This window comes from Oryzias latipes, chromosome 16 (assembly GCF_053564925.1).
Source record: "Oryzias latipes strain Hd-rR chromosome 16, Olatipes_Hd-rR_3.1".
Lineage (NCBI taxonomy): Eukaryota > Metazoa > Chordata > Actinopteri > Beloniformes > Adrianichthyidae > Oryzias > Oryzias latipes.
The window spans coordinates 3,288,346-3,309,022 of record NC_136252.1 but is presented as its reverse complement, the minus strand read 5'-3'; the positions used below and the strand labels follow the sequence as shown (position 1 = coordinate 3,309,022).

At 44.6% G+C, this 20,677-nt stretch overlaps 1 long non-coding RNA gene across 1 annotated transcript; it reads left to right on the top strand.

Annotated features, from left to right (window-relative positions):
- The first annotated feature begins 440 nt into the window (after window positions 1-440).
- On the top strand, window positions 441-3,988 carry LOC110014820 (uncharacterized). Its single transcript, XR_002289821.3, has 3 exons — window positions 441-762; window positions 894-993; window positions 1,579-3,988. It is a non-coding gene; the product is annotated as an uncharacterized LOC110014820 (long non-coding RNA).
- Window positions 3,989-20,677: the final 16,689 nt, after the last annotated feature.

Genomic DNA, 20,677 nt, shown 5'->3' with positions numbered 1-20,677 from the left:
TGGCTGTACACACGCTCACACACAGGCGCATGCATGCACGCTCGCATGTCTGCCGGCTCAGAAGGAACATTGCTAATGGGGCTGTTTTTAATGAGCCAGGAAGAGGAGAGTGACCCTTCGAAGGTGAATATCTCTGTTTTTCAGGATGAAAATGTATGCACGCACGCCACTCACATGCACACGTCCGTGCACAGGTCCTCCAGAATTTATACAAAATTGTAATATTTATCTCTAATTGTTTCTAACTGGCATAATTACTTTCGGCTCTGGGCTCGTATTCAACCGGTCCCTCTCATCAGGAGTGGGCATGTGAGACATCAGAAGGCAGAGAAATGGCTGTTTTTACGGCTGGAGAGCATGCATAAATTGAGAGGGTTTGCAGAAAAAAAAAGAAGAGAGGCCCCTGCAGCAGTGGTTTTCTGCAAAGCCGCAGGAGATCCGTCGATTTCCTCAAGTTCCACTTCACGTTGCAAGGGACATATCCATCCCCAGACGGCCATTTCACTTTATTTCACTGATTTTATGATCTTTTCCTGCAAAAACGAGAAATAAAAGGAGGAAAAATTGGGTGTAGTTCAGGGATCAGCCAAAAGATGGCACAGCATGTATGGTGGGAAAAGAGGCTGAGATGAGCCTTCTGGTGTCTGTGTTTAACCCAGAACCTGAAGAGCGTCTGCGTCTCCTCTGTTGGGAATCTTCTGCTTCCAGGACTCAAAGACGGGGATGGATACGGAGGAAGAGGAGGAGGAGGGAGTGAGGTAGGTGAGTGGATGTCACGCTTCTGCTCATGTTGCTCAACAAGCCGTACTGTGGCTGCTTTTGCACTAAAATGAGCCTGAGGATATATAGCTGTGACATTTTATCTCAGAGCCCCTGGTTCATTTTGTCTGCAGAACATGTGGAGTTGCAGAGCAATCTGTGAACACGACTAAAACTAATGGTTATTCTGATGTGCAACGCCTTGCAGAGAAAATAAATGCACTGCCTAAGCAGGTAAGACACATTTCAGCAGATGTGCTAATATTTTTTTGCCACAAAAAAAAGAATGAGAGGAGTAAGAAAGATCATTTCATACAGCATCTTTAAACAAATTTGTCACGAGGCATCCTCATTAATCTGAGAGGAATTGTCTTTTTCTGGGTGCTGCTGATTTTATTTCTTCCTCACTTCGGTGCTGCAGTTTCACAATTTCATTTTGCCATACAGGAGTGATTCTTTTTTCGTTCTGTGGATTTAATTGGGAATGATACCTTCATCAGAAAAAACGTCATGTGCAAAAGTCAAATCAAGGTCCAGAAAACCGTTTGGATATTACAGTGTATTTCCACACGGGTGATGAGCTGATATGAATATTTTAAACATACCTGATGCTTTTTCACACAGCAGGGATTTACCTGGCAGTGGATGTAACGCTGATCCCTCTGCTCGCAGTGATTACATTTGTTACCTCACAAACACTTAACATCCCCACTCCACGCACCCCCACCCCCCGCACCGAAGCTGCACTGAAAATCAATGAGACAGGTTTCAGTCGCCGCTCAGACTCTGTCCTGACATCTGCTCGATTACCTCCTACAGCCAAACGCGCACGAGCGCCCTTCCTGTGGACGCCGCCAGCCGTGTGAAGTGCTCTGGAGAAACCGGATCCTGCCGGCTGTGTCACATCGCATTTGCTGCCACCCGTCAGGAGGAGTTTGACTGCCAGACGTTGTGACAGCGTCAGTCATCCTCTAGCCCAACAGCTAAAGGAGGAAAGCGAACCTCCATCACTCCACGACTGGAGTACGAAGAGGGCAACGTCTTAGTCCTACAAGTGGAAGTGACAGAAACCAGTGTCCATCCATCATATCTGCCCAGCAGGATTTCATGCGCTTACATTCTTAGAGAAAAAAAAAGGTTTTGTCTTACAGTTAAAAAACAGGCAGCTGATGAAGATTTCCAATGATCAAAGGTCCTGAAGGGACTCACCTGCCCCCCCAGCTGCATTATCTGAATGTGATTCCAGCCAGAAAGCTGATGATTGAGCAGCTTATCCTGCCAGGTCTGTCAACCAGACTTGCATTTCTAGTTCATCTCTCACTGTGTTATATTTATTTTTCAGTCAAAGCTGTGAGCAGAGTGCAGAATGTCAGGCCAGAAGGAGCGCGCCTAAAAGCCAGCTACTAACGCACATATATGACAGTCAAGGACACACACACACACAAACACAGGTGCACACACAGACAGTAAATGTGACGGCAGCCCAGTTGTCAGGTCGTCTGACAGCGCCGTGAGCTCCCATGTGGCTGCAGAGTTTCCAGACAGCAGGACAGCAGCACCTCACGCCCTTGCCTCATCTCCCCCCTTCCCCACCCTCCTCTCCAGCCTCACCCACTGCCTCTCATCGCTCAGGACAGGAACCCTCAGAAGAGCCTGGCAATGCGAGAGCTGATGGACAGGCCGTCTCCGGTGTGAACTCCGGTCCTCTCTGGCCCACGTCACGGAAAGACGGCTCACTGTTCCTGAAGCCGGCCTGGAAAGGTTGGGACGGTGATTCCGAAAACTCTTTTGGCTCCGAATTACTTTGTGCTGAAATTGCAGGAGTGTTGTGACCAAGCAGCATCACAGGCTGCAGGACACGTCTGTCACGTGCACACGTGCACAAATAACTCACCACAATGTGCAGTCAATTTAAGGGTGCACACTGTAAAGTCCCACTCTGATGCTCCTCTGATCTATTGTAAAAGCCTTCCCACGGGGTTTTTAATTAGGATGATGCACTTTTCAGACAAAATTATAAAAAGCATGTGTTTTTTTCTAGGACATAGTTTCTGTAGAGCGGCAGAAGTTCATTTGAAATCCCCCTCCAGGGTGGGGGCTTTTTCCAGTTTGAGGGACAGCAGTCTTGGTTACAAACTCTGCAGGCAGAGCTTGTTCCGTTGAAGCCATGTAATTTTTAGATGTCTTTTGAATGTCAAGTAAAAAACCATCCCAAGTGTGAAGCATCTTTATCTGATGATGCATGTGACTTGGACTTCCTGGGTCATGTGATGCAGTCATTCCTACATGCTTTCCTCTGGTTTGCCATGCACAGAGGGTGAAATGAATCACTTCCACAGTTCTCACGTCTGAGCTTCTTTGCAGCAAAAGCATAAATTGCTCCATAAATCTTCCTCCAGCACAATTTCAAAACCCAAAACTTGTGCTGAAAGTACGCCTAAAATGCATACATTACACTTGAGCATAATTAGATTGTGACTGATGCATTAATTAGGAATGAGTGAGTTACAATTAGACTTGCTGCTGGAAACACAGCACAGTGCTTCTGCAAAAGTAACTTAAAAAAAAGAAAGTAGCTGTTTTTTACTTAAATAGGTTTGAGTTTTTATGTGTTTTATTTTTCCATAAGTTCACTTTCCCTCAGTTCTTACTCTCAAATAGTCCTAAAACTGCAAATATAGTCCTTTTACACTATAAGCAAGCTGCTGTAAAATGTAAACAAAGTTATCTGGATGTCATCAAAGTAGGAATTTTGTGAGCAGTGACTGTTAGCTCACTGTATAGTTTTATATTATTTCTCAGTAATTTCACGTCATTTTCCCTGAAAGAGCATTTCATGTTTGTTGACAATGTCTGTGTTCCGTATTTTACACAAGAAGTAGAGACTTGTGCTGAAAATAAAAGCATGATGTGTATGTTACACTTTAGCATTACTAGATTGCAACTGACTGAGTGATTTATAATTAGAGCCCATATTTCTAGAGAGGGATGCTGCAGAAAAAACAACAACAATTTTTAAATTTTGTTTTGTTTTGTGTGATCATGATTTTAAATTACATTTTTTGCATTTGACAGATTGTGACAGTTGTTCCCAAACACAATAATAGCACAATATTTAAGGCTTCAGTAACCGGCTGTCTAATGTTTAGAAGATGCTGCTGATAAAGCTGTTCAAACAGATGAAGATTAAATTTATATTTAAAAGCTCAATAAAAGAAAAACGTTAAAATTCTGCATCGTACAGCCGGTCTGTGTGGCCGTGAACCAGTCTGTGTCCTGAAGAAGGTTGGAGACCACTGCCGGACGCAGCTTTCTTACAGTTCTTACAATGGTGTCCCCCCTAACGTCACAATAGAAGTGCATTATGACTGTATAATTATTGGCTTTCTCTTTACAGGATTTTCCCTGGGATGTTTTTTTTATCACCTTGTGTTTTGCAGTGTCTTTATTTACATAATGTTTATTGGACTTCTATTTCCACTGCATGCTTGTAATTAAATATTCAGTTTATTATGTTTACTTTTTAATCAAAGCTGCTGCAGAAGAAGCTCAGAGTCAATGTGTTCAATTAAAACAATCAAAGACAAAAGTCACTCTTTTGTGAAATCTATAAACAGTGCATTCAGGTAAAGCTCTGAGGGGCCCCTGTGCATTTAGGTAAAGCTCTGAGGGGCCCCTGTGCATTCAGGTAAAGCTCTGAGGGGCCCCTGTGCATTCAGGTAAAGCTCTGAGGGGCCCCTGTGCATTCAGGTAAAGCTCTGAGGGGCCCCTGTGCATTCAGGTAAAGCTCTGAGGGGCCCCTGTGCATTCAGGTAAAGCTCTGAGGGGCCCCTGTGCATTCAGGTACAGCTCTGAAGGGCCCCTGTGCATTCAGGTAAAGCTCTGAGGGGCCCCTGTGCATTCAGGTAAAGCTCTGAGGGGCCCCTGTGCATTCAGGTAAAGCTCTGAGGGGCCCCTGTGCATTCAGGTAAAGCTCTGAGGGGCCCCTGTGCATTCAGGTAAAGCTCTGAGGGGCCCCTGTGCATTCAGGTACAGCTCTGAAGGGCCCCTGTGCATTCAGATAAAGCTCTGAGGGCCCCTGTGCATTCAGGTAAAGCTCTGAGGGCCCCTGTGCATTCAGGCACAGCTCTGAGGGGCCCCTGTCAATCTCACCCCCCCAGACACTTCATGTATCACTGTCTCGCAAATGAAGGCCACATCACACGAATGATTAATAAACAAACCTATTACCAATGCGACACACATTTCACCAAAGGTTCATTTTCGGAAATACAATCTCCCTTTTGTTAATAATGTCCATTCATCATGCCAGAATGTCGCTTAACGCAAGGTTAATGAAACACTGCTAATGCTCGCCTAATCTATCCCGAGTCAGAAAGCTGCTGTAACTGTTATTCCTCGAAACTATTTTCCAGAGGATTCTCGCGGGTGATTGATGGACGCGGGACAGGGGATGTCCATTATTTTTAGTTGGAACACACAGACAGAATGTGGGGTCAGCTGTGGGCCGAACTCAGAAAGCTTTACCTGTCCAAATGGCTAATGAACCGCTGACAAGATATATGAGAACACTTTAGGGGCGAATTTAAGTATGACATAACAACTTGATAATGGATTTACTGCGGCGCTCCGAAGCGTTCATTCCCAGCCGTATAATGTTCATGCTTACAGCCACTGCGGCTCGCGCTGATCTTTACATGTTTTGTGTGATCATGCCTTCGTCTCGACTCCCGTTTTCCAGCTGTCAAGCAGTCCTATTAAAAAGTATTATTTTGTTTTATGCGTGCGTGCGTGCGTGCGCGGTGTGTGAGCGTGCTGTGGTGTAAACACAACATTAGGCGAGACTTTTATTGTAATGTGAGTGTCTGGTGCCAGCTGAGCTGAGCTGCAAGCTGTTTGGAGAAGCGGATGACTGTTTGATTGTTTGATGACAATGCGAGACTTGCATCTCTCTTCCTTTTGTCTGCGTCTCTGAAGAGTGCTGACATTAAATGTTTGATGTTGGCGTGCACAACTGATGTACAAATAAAATCCTCACCGGTGGGACGCAGTTTTTTGTTTTTTTTTCTTCCAGCGTTTTGACAGTGCATGTGTGTTTTTTGTTGTAAAAGTTTGGATTGTTTTATCTCTCCTTCTTGAACCAAGCAGCCACAACGATGGAGGAGTGAGAATGGAAAATTGGCTCAGGATTGCTTGTGAATGCAGGAATAATTGTTTTCCACTTGAACACCTTTCGGTTTTTAATAGGAGGGTGTGCACAGTGTGACGCTGTAATACCAGAGAGCGGCAGTGGGGCTAGTGGAGAGGACGCAGGTCAATATGAGTCCTAATAAAGCGTGAGTTCATTTCCCTGCTGCGCTCCCCCCTCAACTCAGCCACCGGCTGCTCCATATACAAGTCAAATCGGCTTTTTGCCTCCCAAAGCCCTGTGATTTATGACCAGGCTCCATTGACTGGACCAGCTAGTTTTCATTTTTGTTAAATCGCGTGGCCTCTTAAATGAAACTATTGATTTAAAGTCAGCTTACTGAGGATTTAATTTGTATTTGGAAAATTAAAGCAGGTAGCGCTTTATAATTTCACCCTACAATGGAGTAGAACCATTTATCCCCAATCCCCCGTCTTGCATCCAAAGAACAGGTGCAAGTCCCCACTCGTCCAGCAACACACCTGTTCTACAAGGATCGCGCTTAAAACGGTCACTTTATGGCAAATAATGGAAGATGAAGAAGAGAGCTTTAGGGATCTGGGAGTCCAGCCTGTCCCATCCTGCATTCACGTCCTGCATGTTCCACCTTATGCTACAGCCACACCGAGCATGCCATTTCTGTGTTCTGGATCTTGCATGTAGCAGCTGGTGATCTTACTGGACTGGTCAACCACCTACAGCTGGGCGAGCTTGTTGTCTGATGCCATAGTGGTGCAAATCCCCTGAATGTTGTTCCAGGCCTTTTCTTTCACAGCTCTGTTTCGATAAATAAAAGACTTGGAGTCCTAGAATTCCAGCCGTACACCAATATTCTCCCTTATGATCAATTAAATTAGACTTGGTTTCACTTTCAACCTGCGTTCAATGGCTGCACACCTGAAAACCATCATAGAAACTAGTGTAGATTTAGCACGTGGAAGCCTGAAATCCGTATTTAAATAAACCTTTCACTAAAAGTGGGCACTTTAATGCACGTTGCTCAGGGCGGTGCAAAAGAGGCCTCAGACTTGCTCCGGTCAACGCCTTCGATGACTGACAGGAGGCTTCAGGAACCGACAGAAAAAGGTTTTATCCGCTCATCAAAGAAAGCCTTTCTGTCAGTTTACTTGTTTGTGCTCTGGTTTGTCACCGCTGTTCCACTTTTCACAAATCTTGGGAAAATTATGCATCAAGCAGAGAAAAAGAAAAGAAAAAAAAACAAAGAGCACAAGTATTTTCAAAATGACACCTGGGAAGCTATTTGTCAGTCTCTCCATCATGCCATTTCCCCCGCCTGTGCCTCTCGCCGTCTTCAGCGAATCCCACTTCCTGCCCAAAAGAGAAGCTGCAATTACAGCTCAAAACACTGTGACATATTTGTTACTGATTGTCCCTCATTTGTGGGGAGGAAGGCAGGCTCACTGTCTCAGCTTTGTCTCCAGGTTTTCTTCCTCTGTCTCCCGTGTTGCCATCTCTCCTTGCCACCCGGCTCACCTCTCCCTGCCATGAGCTGCTTCACCAAGCCCCTCATTAACCCCTCCCTTCTCCCCTGGCATTGAAAAGGCGCTGTCTTTTAACCTGTCCTGGCATTTTGCAGAGTTTTCAGCAGTGAACATGTGGGCGGATGGGTGGATTCCCCGTTCCCCTCTCTCTGACTGTTTTATATTATGTTTCGTAATAATAATCACAGTGATCGCGCCTCCCCCTCCTCCTCCTTTTTGTTAAAACCTCCTGCTAATGGGGCGGAGGGACAGCACCGCTGTCTCCCCGGCCTCCTCACCTCCGAAACGGCTGTTTGTGTGGCGTACCCTCCATAAAGGAGAGGGAGGAGCGGCGGGAGGGGCCTGGAAGCTCTAGGGTGTCATTAACTCCTTTTCTTCTCCCTAAGAGGAAACAGCAGTTTGACGACCGTGATCCTGACCCCCACCGTCCCCCCAACTCTAACCCCAGACCATGCAGCTTCTCTCCTCCCCTCCAGTTTGCCCTCCAAACTTCCCTCACCCTCCAAGCCTCCTTCAGTCTTGGCGACCCCTGAGCACCCCCTCCACCCCCGGGCCTCTCCATAACTGTTTATTAACACGTCATTGACTTCACCAGAGTCTTTGAACTGAGCCCCCCCACCACCTTCATCCAGGCCTTCGCTTTCATCACCAGGATCTTCCCGCTGCCGCTTATGGGGAAGAAAAGCTGGACCTGCTGGGATGTTTGAATTCTGAAATATGCACGGTTAAAGAGTCAGCTTTATTGACAAAACAAGCTTTTCATACATGATCTCAATTTTAAAGTCGAAAAAGACCAAAATAAGTAATTAATAGATGATTACACTTGGAAATTTAAATGTAATGTAAAAATATTTACAATGAGAAAGCTAACAGGCCGACATTTTCTCTATTTTTGTAGTTTTAGTTTGATTTCATGCGTGAATCTTTTTCAATTAAATAAAAAAACTATGCTTCAATGTGTTTGCCTGTTAAGGTCATGCTAAATAAAGTGGTTTATTTGACACGTTGCAAATTAGCGACACAACTCTTGTCAAAAAGTAGTAAACTTGAATGCTTTTAATTCTTCTTTGTCTAATGTACACAAAGTGTCGGAAGTATTCTGACTGAATACTTCTTCAGACTAACTTTAAGTTTACAATATTTCGATAATATGAAATTACATACATCTTTAATTATTTTTTTAACACACATACCTCACTAATGTTTCAAGTACACCAGTTTTCCTGATAAATGAAACTGTCATGCTGTACAGAAAAGTAGATCACTGGGTTCTTAAAGTCCCACTGATCATCTTTTGATCGACTCCAGAGGTTTTCCCGGTGATCTATGAATTATAATCATGCTGTTTTTAGCCTAAATCAAAAGCCTGTGTGGTTTTCTAATTTGAGCTTAGTTTTCTTCATATATGTCCTCCATCATCAAAAAATGCCACAAGAACAAGTTTAACACACCAAAAACACAATTTTCACCAGAGTGGGTCTTTAAAAAAAAAAGAAAAAGAAGAGAGTTTTCATGGTAAAGTATGGTTTTTCATAACCAAAACAAAGCACAACTTTTTTAACTGAGAAATTTGTGAAGCAGATTTCTGCTTCTCAGCAGCCACTAGTTTAGACTTTGTGGTCATTCTTCTACAACAGATTATAAAAAATGAAACTGTGGTCTCAGCTAGCATGAAAACGCCTTAAAATGCGATACACACGGAGAAGTTTTGATGCGTCTTCGGCTTCTCTGAGATCAGGTTTCAACTGAGGTTATTTAGGACGATGCATGAGGGTCACAGGGTCACAGCAGCAGGTCAGTAAGGTCAGGAAACAGAGGCAGCCCCACAGCCAGTGAGATGCCACGTGCGTGAACACTTGCTAACAATTCTGGATCCAGAATTTCTCCTTCATCTGTTTCTCATCTGACAATCGAGCCATAGCCATGACATACAGTATTTAAGAACTGCTTTCTTTGCTTTTGTCCTCCAGATCAGTAGAGACAACTCAACACATCACTATGTTGAGCTCCACCATCACTAAAGTGGTTCCTGTTCACATCTGGCTCACTAGTGAAACTGTTCAGCCTGGAACATTTTGGGAACAATTGAGACGCCTTGAGCTACCGCCTCGTCACTTCAGATAAAGAGTTGATGTAAATGTGTGTATGTACATGTTTGGGCTTCAAAACTGACATTCACGCATCACTGCGCTCATTTTAAGGACCGTTTTTCTGGCTCTAGGTACAAAACAATTATCCATTGAAACCACAGTGAAAGTTTAACCAGGCCAACTGTGACCAAGTAGATGTATGCTCGTCACCTGTCTGTTGTAGCTCATCACTTTTACACACATCATGTATGTTATACACAACCACCAAGGTTGAGACTTGTTTGAATTACGCATGAAATGCTTCTTACCAGTCCTGCGACAGACTGGCGACCTGTCCAGGGTGCCCCCTGCCTTCGACCCCAAGTGGCCGGGATGGGCTCCGGTGGCCCTGTGACCCCGAAAGGGACAAAACGGTTCAGAAGATGAATGAATGAATGTTTCTCACCTTCTCTTCCTGGTGCCCAAAGAACAGAATTATGGCCCTCCCTTCCTGTTTAGGAGTTGGGCACAGGAAGTGGAAAGGATTTGGATTTCTTTGTATACTTTTTGGTTGTAATGATTTGAGTTGTTTGTTTATTGATGTTTTCTTTGTTTATAGGACTTTAACTTTATGATTTACAAGAGATTTATATCTTTTTGTTGTATACTTTCTTTATTGTTTGGTTAAAGTAGCTTCCTTACTGGGCGTGGCCAGTCAATTGACTGGAGCCCATAAAAGGGAAGGAGCTCAGTGTGAAGGAGGACGAGCATGGGTGAGCTGTGCATAAAAAAACAAACAAACAATATAATACCTGTTCCTGAACTTTAAGGTCATCTGCCTCCTATGTTAACCAGGCCACACATTGTAACACCAACATTTGACCAATCAGGAACTTGCATTTAATTCATGGAATCGCCAACTGTCTCGCCCATCGAGACGACTGTTGAGGTGATTTTGGGCTATACAAATAAAATTGAATTGAATTGAATTGAATTGAATTTGAAAATTGATCAAGGAGGAGAAATTAATAATTACGGTTGGTGTCTGGCCGGAATTCTATGACCTGTCTTTCATAAATCAGAATAGAGATGTGAAAGAAGAACCTGTACAAAGAGTCACCAGATTTACAACCTCCTCCAACTTTAGGTAGTGGACATTCGCTAGTAAACAGTAGAAGAAGCCCCTCCCTGCTTGTCCAGTGTGTCCAGTGTGAACACCATGGGCTAAACGCACATTCATGAACTTCACATGCTCACTGTGTCCGTAGCTTGATAATAACAGTGTCTGCTTCATTGAACTGAACACATTGCGTGTTGGAAACCACCTGTCAATCCATCCTTCAAAGCAGATCAGCTGCATGAAGCTGTAGATTTACTCAGAAGTCTGTAATGTCTTATGACCCTGTTAAGGCCCGTACACACCGGGACGAATATTCGCCAGGCGTTATTCGCCAGCGTTTTTCGCCACGTTTTTTGTGTTCACACCCAGGCGATTTTCACTGACGATGAGCCGAGCGAACATGCAATTTCATTCCCTGACATTAGATGGCGCTTAATGTAAACAGAAATACTCCTGTACACAAGGTGGCGCTGCGCAACTTTACGATTCTTAAAGTCGCTTTTCACTCAGAAGAAGAGAGCAAGTATTTACACGCTTGTCAGAATCAAACAAAGAAAACATGAATATTTCAAGCACCAGTAGCTCCAACTGGTGCTTGGTTCGGGGATATTTTAGAATGTCCGTCATTATTGCTTCGCGGCTGTGTGTAGACGCTACTTGGCGTCTATCTTCTTCGCTGGTATGTGTGCTCAGCAAGGCAGTTTTGTGTTTGAGCGCCCTCAAGTTGTGTTTTACTGTAACTTCAGAAGCTCCAGACACGTGTGCAAAAGCGCCATTCTCATTGGTCAAATAGATTTCAATGTGACGCGTCAAAAAAAAAAACGAACCCAAGGCGTTTTTTTTTTGTGACGCTTTGACGCGTGGCGTTTTTACACGTAGGTGTGCACACTCTCATTGGTGCCCTTTGTTTAGTCACGAGGCGTTAAACGTCGGCGTTAAACGTCGGCGAAATTCGTCCCGGTGTGAACAGGCTTTTAGGCTGCTGGTTAATTTAAAGAAAAACTTTTTTGTAAATTTGCTCAGAAACCTATTCCAGTAAACATTTCAAACTTCACAAACCCTTTGGAGGTTTTATTTTTGAAACAATCCCTAAATTCTCACTCAGCAGAGACGCACCCTCACTGTCTGCCAAGCTGAGCTTTGATGAATGCCTTTCCGGAGGAGGAAGTCGAGTGTGTTGGAAGGATCCTGGACAGTAGTGGCTGCGTGAACGTCCCAGAGGGAGCTGGGACCAAAGTCTCGGGTCTGGGATGCAGAGCTTATGTCGCTCTCCTCCCATAAACATCAGTGCCTGCTGATGTCTTTAAAAGGCCCTGAATGACATCTGGGAGTGCAGGAACACTGTGATTAATCGCTCAGTTGATTCTCATGGAAATCACCCCAGGCCAATGCAGAATGAGAGGAGGAGCTGAAGACCATGTGAAACAAACTCCGGCTAAACACACAGAGATGATTGCTCACGAGGGGATTTTTATGGTACCAGAACAGGGGGCTGTTCTTTGTTCTCTCTGTCTTTTGGCAGCGCAGAACTCCATTTGTTTTTTTGTGTTTTTTATCTGAGACTTTTTGATTCAAATGTATTTGATGCAATTTAATAAAATTTGGTGTTTTTTGATTACATTTGCAGAAGAGCTTAAAATCTTTTTATGCAAGCAACAACAAAAAATAAATAAAAATTGAAGAGTGGCAGAATCAGCTAATGCACAAGTGTCGATTTCAGAGATAAGAATTAGGTGTTACAGGCAGGATTACACTTGATTTAATGTAATGTTGGGAAGTCAGTGACTCTGATTTCCCAGGGGGGAACAAAACACCCCTTATCTATTGTAAATGCTTGCATGTACCACCTTTGGTAATCACTCAACCAAACAGATCTCTGAAAAATTGCCATCTTTGCGAAGACATAGACAGATGTGCACTTTTCAGGGAGGAGTTGCATGCCACGTTTGAGGAAGGGTGGAATTCACAACTCTACCTCTTCATAACAAAACCCTGGAAAGTTGAGGCTGACACCCGAGAAACAAATGAAAGTTCAATAGCGCCCTGAATGTTTGTCAGGTGTTGCAGTTTATACCATTTGCTACGACTGCCTTCCCGAAGCAATACGTCTATGCCAGCATTAAAAACAAATAGCCTCACGGAGGAAAAAAAAAAAAAAAAAGCAGGGAACAAGGAAATTTGCCCGAGTGAGGAATTGATTTTGTCTGGCCCAGGAGAGTACTTCATTCTTGGTCACGGCAGCATGAGGGCTCTGAGATTTTTTGTGCTAACGGGAGAGCAAAGACACCCATGCAAAACAATATTTTAACAGCACCTGGAAAAATCACCCATTTCTTTACAGATGACACCATGCTTTCTGCTGGCTCGTCACTGGGAGCACCTCACGGCCACTTCTCAGATTTAAAGCTGCAGCGGGACGTCATGCCATCTTTTGCTATGCAAGCAGATCTGCAGGTTAGATTTACAGTGAAAAGGCATGCGACTCTTAAAGAAACAGAGACGATTTCCCAAAGGAGACATATATGTCAAAGCTAACATTCTTCCCCGGAGCAGAATATGCGATGCAGTGCATGCCTGCATCAACTGTCAATCCCCATATTTTGCTGTTGTGTTGTATCTGCAGCCTATTGATTTTAATTCCAAAGGATCGGGGCAAATGATAACACACCTCTGCACGTATAATTAAATAGTCTTCCTCCATCAAAACATGGGATACGGACAGAGCGTATGCTGCGGCTGTCAGGGTTTCTGTCCACCTCAGCATAAGTGTTTGGTTTTATAGGGCTGGTAAGGAGTGGAAAATGTGAATAAGCGATTTTGGAAAGCCCTGACTCCCCTCTGCAGTGCTAATTTAGTGTGAGAGCTAAGTGGCTCATTTTTATGTGAACACCATTGTATTCCTAACTGTGCAGCAAACAATCGCCGTTCCAAGGCAAAGAATGACACAATGTGAACAATGGAACAATGAGGGCCTTTTTTCTCTCTGTTGCTGCCTGAAGGAAAAAAGAAATCCTCACAAAAACAAAAAAAGGAGAAGAAGCAAACGCAGGGCTGGATAATTATTTTCCGAGGCTGTGATTTGGATATGTTAAGCACTTATTTGCTTATTTTTAGGGCAGTAGATGATGTGCACGAGTATGTGAAGCGTGCACAAATTTGTACAGATGTGCGGCGCTCATGTACACGTGAAAGCACACACTAAGGTGCGCGCAGCCTGTTGTCATGGTGTGTGTGCGCTGACAGGGATCAGCGATGGGTGTTAAAACATTTCAGGCCCCTGCTCTCCCCACAGCCATAGCATTGACAGTGTGAGTCCTGCTAAAGCAGCCTAACCTGACACTATCTATCACTGGGAGCATGCAGGAGTCAATGCAACACTGCACACACAGACTCACAATCTCCCACACCGTCTGCTGCACTCTGTCTCACTTCCCCTGCTCGGCTACATCATTCCTTCTCTGCGTTTTTATGTACGTGCCTTCTTTGTTCCTCTGCCTCTGCTTTTCGACTGATGTGTGCAAGTCCTACATGCATGTCATCAATCTAAGTGATCATATTAGGGCTGTGCACAAAACTGTTTGTTGCTAGGAGGGATGACACAATCGATTGTATCCTCTATGGCACTTTGTTTTGGTAACACATTATCAGCTGGACTATCAAACTTTTTCTACTTTCCTCAGTCGGTCCCACCGAAACACTTCACTCTTTCCCAGAGCCTCATCCCCAGAGGGTAACTCTTATAGGCCCACATCTGTTTGTGATATACAATGTAAGACAACACCTCACCCACACACTAATGTAACAGATTCGCAGTATGACAAGGAATTGACACGGTGTACTTTCCCAGAAGGCTTTGCACTTAACGGCTACAACCTCCCTCCAACAATCCAACCAACAAAAGCCCTACCTCCCCCTTTCAGCTCCTCAGCCTGCTAACATGGACAGCCCATAATAGCAGACATGAATCTGTGTCTCCCCTTGCTCCAAACAGATGCTGGCTGTCCATAAATCACATTCCTCCATTTTGTTGAGGAGAACAAAAAGCGTTGTTTCCGTGGGCCTGGTAATAATCCCCGTGCCCCATGTTGTGTTTTGTCTCTGGGCCGGTTCTCGTCTCCCCTCTCCTCTGTCACACTCCAACTTCTCCACATGCATTACAATAGGGGCAGCCAGGTGATGAATATTTGTGTCTGGCCTGCCGTTAAGATTTCATTAATCACCCAAAGACTTGAGAGCAGAGCTGCGTACCTGGCCGGCCTGCAGACGGCGGGCCCCTCTCCACTCTACCTCCTGAGGACGATGAACAGCTATGTTAGGTTATGATATGGCAGGGCTTATTTGTTGTATTTGTCTTTCCTCTCTTTTTGTGTCTTACATTCACATGGCTAAGAGTTATGCTTCAAAAGGAATGAATTTGCTGAAAGAAGCATGAAAAAACATCAGACTAACAGTTCACTTAGTCTTCCTACACTGAGGTTATTGGCTAAACGTCTTGACGGTTATCTGGACACGTGGCTTTATTTCTGGCTTTCACCGGTTTTTGTTTACATCTATATAGAAGCCAGTTATAGAATAAAGTGAGAAGAACACAGAGAACTTCACCCATCCTGTTGTGCTGTGTTCACACGGGGCTGGACGTGCATTCTTTAACGGCCACTGAACAGACACAGAGGGGCTTCTTCTACTTTTTCTGTTTCTACTGTTCACTAGTGCATGTACCAAGAGGTTTGGTGTGAAATGTGGAAGCGTCCTTCACAGCTCCATCGCGATATTTGAAAGTTTTAGGTTTTTTAATTCCACAATCATTCATTTCTCCTCCATGATCAATAGCCGCGTTTACATGGGCAAAAGTAATCGGAATGAACGCCTGATCGGAAAGAAAATGCGTCATGTAAACGCGCCGTTGGGAATACTCTGCCCCGGTCAGACTCATTCGGATCAGAATTTCTTTCCGATCGAGATAGGTGGGTTATACCGATCGTTTATCCGATCGTGGAGCATGTAAACGGTCATTCCGATCGTGTGTCACTGCTGCTCTGGTTTACGTCACGCATAGACGGTGTTTCGCTGAGAGAAAGCTTTGGAGCGCATACGGGACCGACCAGCTCTGCGGACGCCCCGTGAAAAGCGCCGCTCCGCTCTCGCCCCGCTGGCTCTCCCCTCTCTTACACCCCTCACGGGGGAGATTCGGAGGAGGAGCGCTTAGTGCCCCCTGACGCTCACTCGGTCCACTGGCACCCGAGTGAGCAGAGCAGCTGGATTAATAATTTTGTGTCGGGGGGGGGGGGGGGGGGGGGGGGGGGCGGCGGCTTTTTTACGTGTGCGTTTTGTTGTTTTGTTATGTGTGGGAGAATTCAGACTGCGAGCCGTCCCGCCGCTCTGGGTTGCAGGACTCAGGAGGAACCGTGTTCGAACAGAGCTCGGGCCGCTAGCTCACAGAGTGGCTTTGGGGCGGTCTGTGTGAACTTTCAGAGCAGAAATAAATGTCGCTCAGTCCTTAGAAAGCTGCAGATTGCTGCGTTTCTTGCACGGTCCTGGATTTTGTGTCCATCCATCAGGCTAATGATGTTAGCCCGTGTTAGTCTGTCCTAAGCTTTCGTCCAGCTTAATTCTTCCACAAAAAAAGCACTGACCACACAGATTAAATATAACGATGAGCGAACAGGCAATTCATAATATTCATGACATTAATAAAAGCACGTTTGGAAGATCGTCTCGTATGTTACCGAGCTGCTGCATAAATGTCTGTGGAAGCGGTTTGTTTACAACGGGACCTAGTTCCTCATCCGGGTGATTTTACACTACTGCGCATGCCCAAATGATTCATTCCGAACGAGAGTGTGAGCCATGGGAACGTTTATTCTAATCGGAAAAAAGTTTTCTGTGCCCATGTGCACGGGTGAATTTTAACCCGACCATTGATCCGATCAAGATATTCTGCCCATGTAACCGCGGCTAATGATTGAACGGTTGGCACTCCTGTGATTTAGAAGGGATACCCTCTGTGTGTCACTACCAAATCTGAGTCCCTGATTGGTCAAACTTTGACCTGATTTCACTTTAAACGAGCCTTCAATGGCCAAGTGTTTTAGTACATAGAAACATCTTAAAATGTGTGTAGCACATGTGGAAGGCACAGTTTTGAACATAAAAGCCCAACAAACACGCATTTGTGTTTACATAGACTTTTCATTGGAAGCGATCGGTGAAATCTCTGTCGCCAAGGGTAGTATAAACGTTACTTTGGGTTTGCAAATGTCTTACCAAGTTTTAAAAATTTATGACTTAGCAGAAGTTACTTCTCAGTCTCAACATGCAACACTTGTGTATTCATGTTACAGGTATTTTAACCTTATATAACCATTCCTTTCATGTGTGATGCACATATTTCTGAGACCCTTATGCCATAGGCATCATCCAAGCGTTCCTTAAAAACCCATTGTTAACAACTTGGTCCAAATTTCCTGCCCTGTAGTTTAGCATCAGTCCACTAGGGGCAGCAGAAGGGCTTTCCCTGCTCATGTCCAAATTCCATGAGCTCATCTATTGTTATTCATTTTTTAGTTAAATGACCACTTAAAACAACATCTGTTGTGGGTTCTGATCAAGGTGCCCTTATTAAAACCGATTTGATCGAGCGCATGTCGTGTGTGTAGTGAACCACTTCATGGTTCACGGGGAACTGAATCCATGTAAAGTGATATTTGTGCCACCACCTTAAGAACAAAGGTCACAATTCAAAATCAAAATTTCCTAGGATGCAATCAAAATTTCAGATCAACATCACGCTAAACTCAAAGAAGTGAAAATCAAGATAGGGAGAAAAAGAGACGCACAGCAGCACATCTAAAACATTTATTATTGTCCTTCTGTGTTCGGAAAGTTTTGTTTTTAAAAACCGAACATTTTGTTTGCAATTCAGGAAATGTTGATCTCAAGACTTTATCTCTCTCTCTTTAGATCTTGTGACTTTAGTTCTCAATGTGGTGGCAGAAACATCACTTCATAAACCCAGATCTGGATTTTTAGGTGCACCAGGAGTTCAGATGGTCTCTAAACTGCTCTGACTGTCAGACTAAACAAGTTCTGATCCAGATCAAAGTTAGAAAACATCTGAAATGTGAAACAAGTTTGAATCTTTAGTCACATGTGAAAGTAAACTGAGTCTAGATTGAGACAAGAACAACCAACATTTCTTAGGCAACAATGCTGTGCAACCCTCCTGCTATACATTAAAGGATTGTGCTCTAGTTCAGCTGTGAGTTTGTGTGACTTTCTAGCAGTACTAATCTAATCTGATATTTTGATTTGACTTGAAATGGTTTTTTTCAAGCGATCAAAGCAAGAATAATGCACAAAACAATACAATTCCCTGTCATTTATACATTCATACAAAGATGTATCAAACTTAGGATAATTAGACATATTTGGTGCAAATGTTTTACTGCAGGTCTTTTTGTGCAGAAATCATTTGTTAAATCAGCACTATTCCCTAAAAAAGTTGTAGAAATCAAAAGAAATAGTGCGTAACACAGGTTTCTCTGGTAAAGAAAATAGAACTGGTTCCTCAGAAGATCTAAAAAGGGTTATGATCCATGTCAAAACAGACCAAAACTGTTTCCATCTTGCTTGATAATACACACGACCCTTTAACTGTGATCCATCCATCTTCAGCATCCACTGAATCCCTATTGGGGTCACAGTGTTGCTGGAGCCAATCCTGCTTGGATGAAGGAAGAGTACACCCAATCAGTTATGGGGTTAAACAATCACACACACATGCACACCTATAGACAACTTAGAGATACCATCAACCCATGAAATATGGTTTTTGAATTGAGGAAGAAAAATCCACACATGCATGAAGAGAGCATGCAACTCCACACAGAAAGGTATCAGCCGGGATTTGAACCAAGACCTCTCGCCCTGAGGTGAGAGTGCGATCCTCTCTTCTACCGTGCAGACGTCACTGTGAAAATCAATTTCTTGTATTATTGACAGTTCACTGCAGCAAGTGGACAGAAGTGAACAGGGTAACCCTTGTGCTATCCTATGGGGTCAAGATGACCATTGACGTGTTCTACCTTCCCATGACAAAGGTGGATAAAGGTGGAAAGATTTCATGGAATCCATGGACACCAGTGAAGATCACAAATCATTGAAGAAAAAAGGTTCAGAGCACTGTCTAGTGGGTCTAGATGACCCAACTCCCAATGTTAAAGTGCCTAGGATAACACAAGGGTTACAAACCCAATGATGATCTGGTCCTTTTTACAGTATTGTATTATCCAATCTGTGTGGCATCTTTTATGGTTATACCTTTGACTTGGCACAAAGGGGTTTGCGCTGCCAAAACTCACCAAACCCTTTACCATCATTTGATTGCGGGCACAGAACCCTACCGCCGTCGCTCAGCTCTTCGCTCTTCATTCTCTTTATGGCACTAGTGAGGGAGTAACAGATGGAGAGACAGAGTGTGGGGATGATGAGGACGTAAAATGTGCAACGTTTACTCATTCGCTTCTTTATTGTCTTTCGCTGCAGGAGCAGAGAGAGGGACTGAGCGGAAAAACAAACCAGGGGGTACAAGGACACGGGCCTCCCGAGCCTCATTCACCAACCAATCGGCCTTGATAGGATCCACCAGCTGCCAAGGATACACAGACTCTATCTCTCTGCAGCCACCCTTGCCTCCCCACCTGTTCCCTCGCTGTCAGTCAATTTTCACTCTTTTCACTCTCTATTTGTCCTTCTTTCCTTTTACCCCCCCCCCCATTCTTTTGTTCCTGTCTGTAATGCCGAGCAGTGACGGATAGACATGTGCCGGCACACAGAGGAACCTATTTGGACTAGTGTGTCAGCCCATCTTTATCAAATGTTGCAGAGGTATATTCTCTCGCCATGCTTCATTACTTTGGAATGGCGAGCCCTGAAATGTTTGACTGCTCTGTCTTCTGCTCTCAGAACTCCTTCCACCCCCCACCCCCACCCCCCACTTCTCCACAGCAACTCTGGATTTCTGGAGTGAGCATTGCTGTCCCCTCTCAACTGCCTGACGGAGGGAATGCGGCGATGCCTCTGGGAGTGGATATCGATTCCATTGCCTGGATGGGGCATCAGGAAAGCCCCTCCCCTGCTTGCCCACTCTCATGACAACCAGCTGCCACGTTGCGTTGCCATTGGCTGAACCTGTGCGGTGCCTGTGCCAATCAAATCAGCAGGGACAGCCCCTGTTTTAACATGACCTCAGGATGACATCACTGGAGAGGCATTAAAGTAATAAAGAGCACAATACAGTAAAGGGCAGGGCAACATGAAGACTCATCAGTCAGCACATATACAGAATTTAAAATGAGGCGTTTCATTCTCAGTTGAATGAGAGGTCATCCCTTCTGAGGAGCATCTCATGGGAAAAAAAATAGTTTCAGTAGGTCTGCAGCGCACAGCATGTCGAATAACTGAAGACGGAATGTGTGCGTTTGTGCGGATGAAGGTATATCACCTCACAGGGAGTGAGGATCAATAGTAAATCCTCTAGAGCTGGATATATATTTCTCCTGAGGGGGGGAGGGGGGGTGCTAACCAAATCAATGAAGACGCCAGAGAGCATCCAGAATGGAGGTTTGGACGGACGGCGATCCGGTCACACCCGCTACCGCAACAGAGATGATGCCAGGTAGCAAACGGGTCAAACTTTAGGAGAAGTTTCAGAGCAGGAAAGGCTTTTAATGGTTCAGGTCAGCATTAGATCAGTCCCAGATAATCCTCTGTGTTACGGTCCACTTAATTCTAAAGAATGAGGCTGAGTATCAAGCAGGTTGGAGCCAAAGTGGAGGGCAGCCAGTTCAACGGTTAGATTTGTTGCAGTCATATGGAAGCTTTTCCCCGAGGCCTGTGGAGCCAGTGATCTCCCAGCAGCCCTCATTTGGACCCGGCTGGCCTTTCCCCAAGTAGCTGTTCGGCCCTATAATCCACGACAGGAGATGAGGACAACACGGCATCAAATAGACAAACCTTTACGGAGCCATAACTCAGTCTT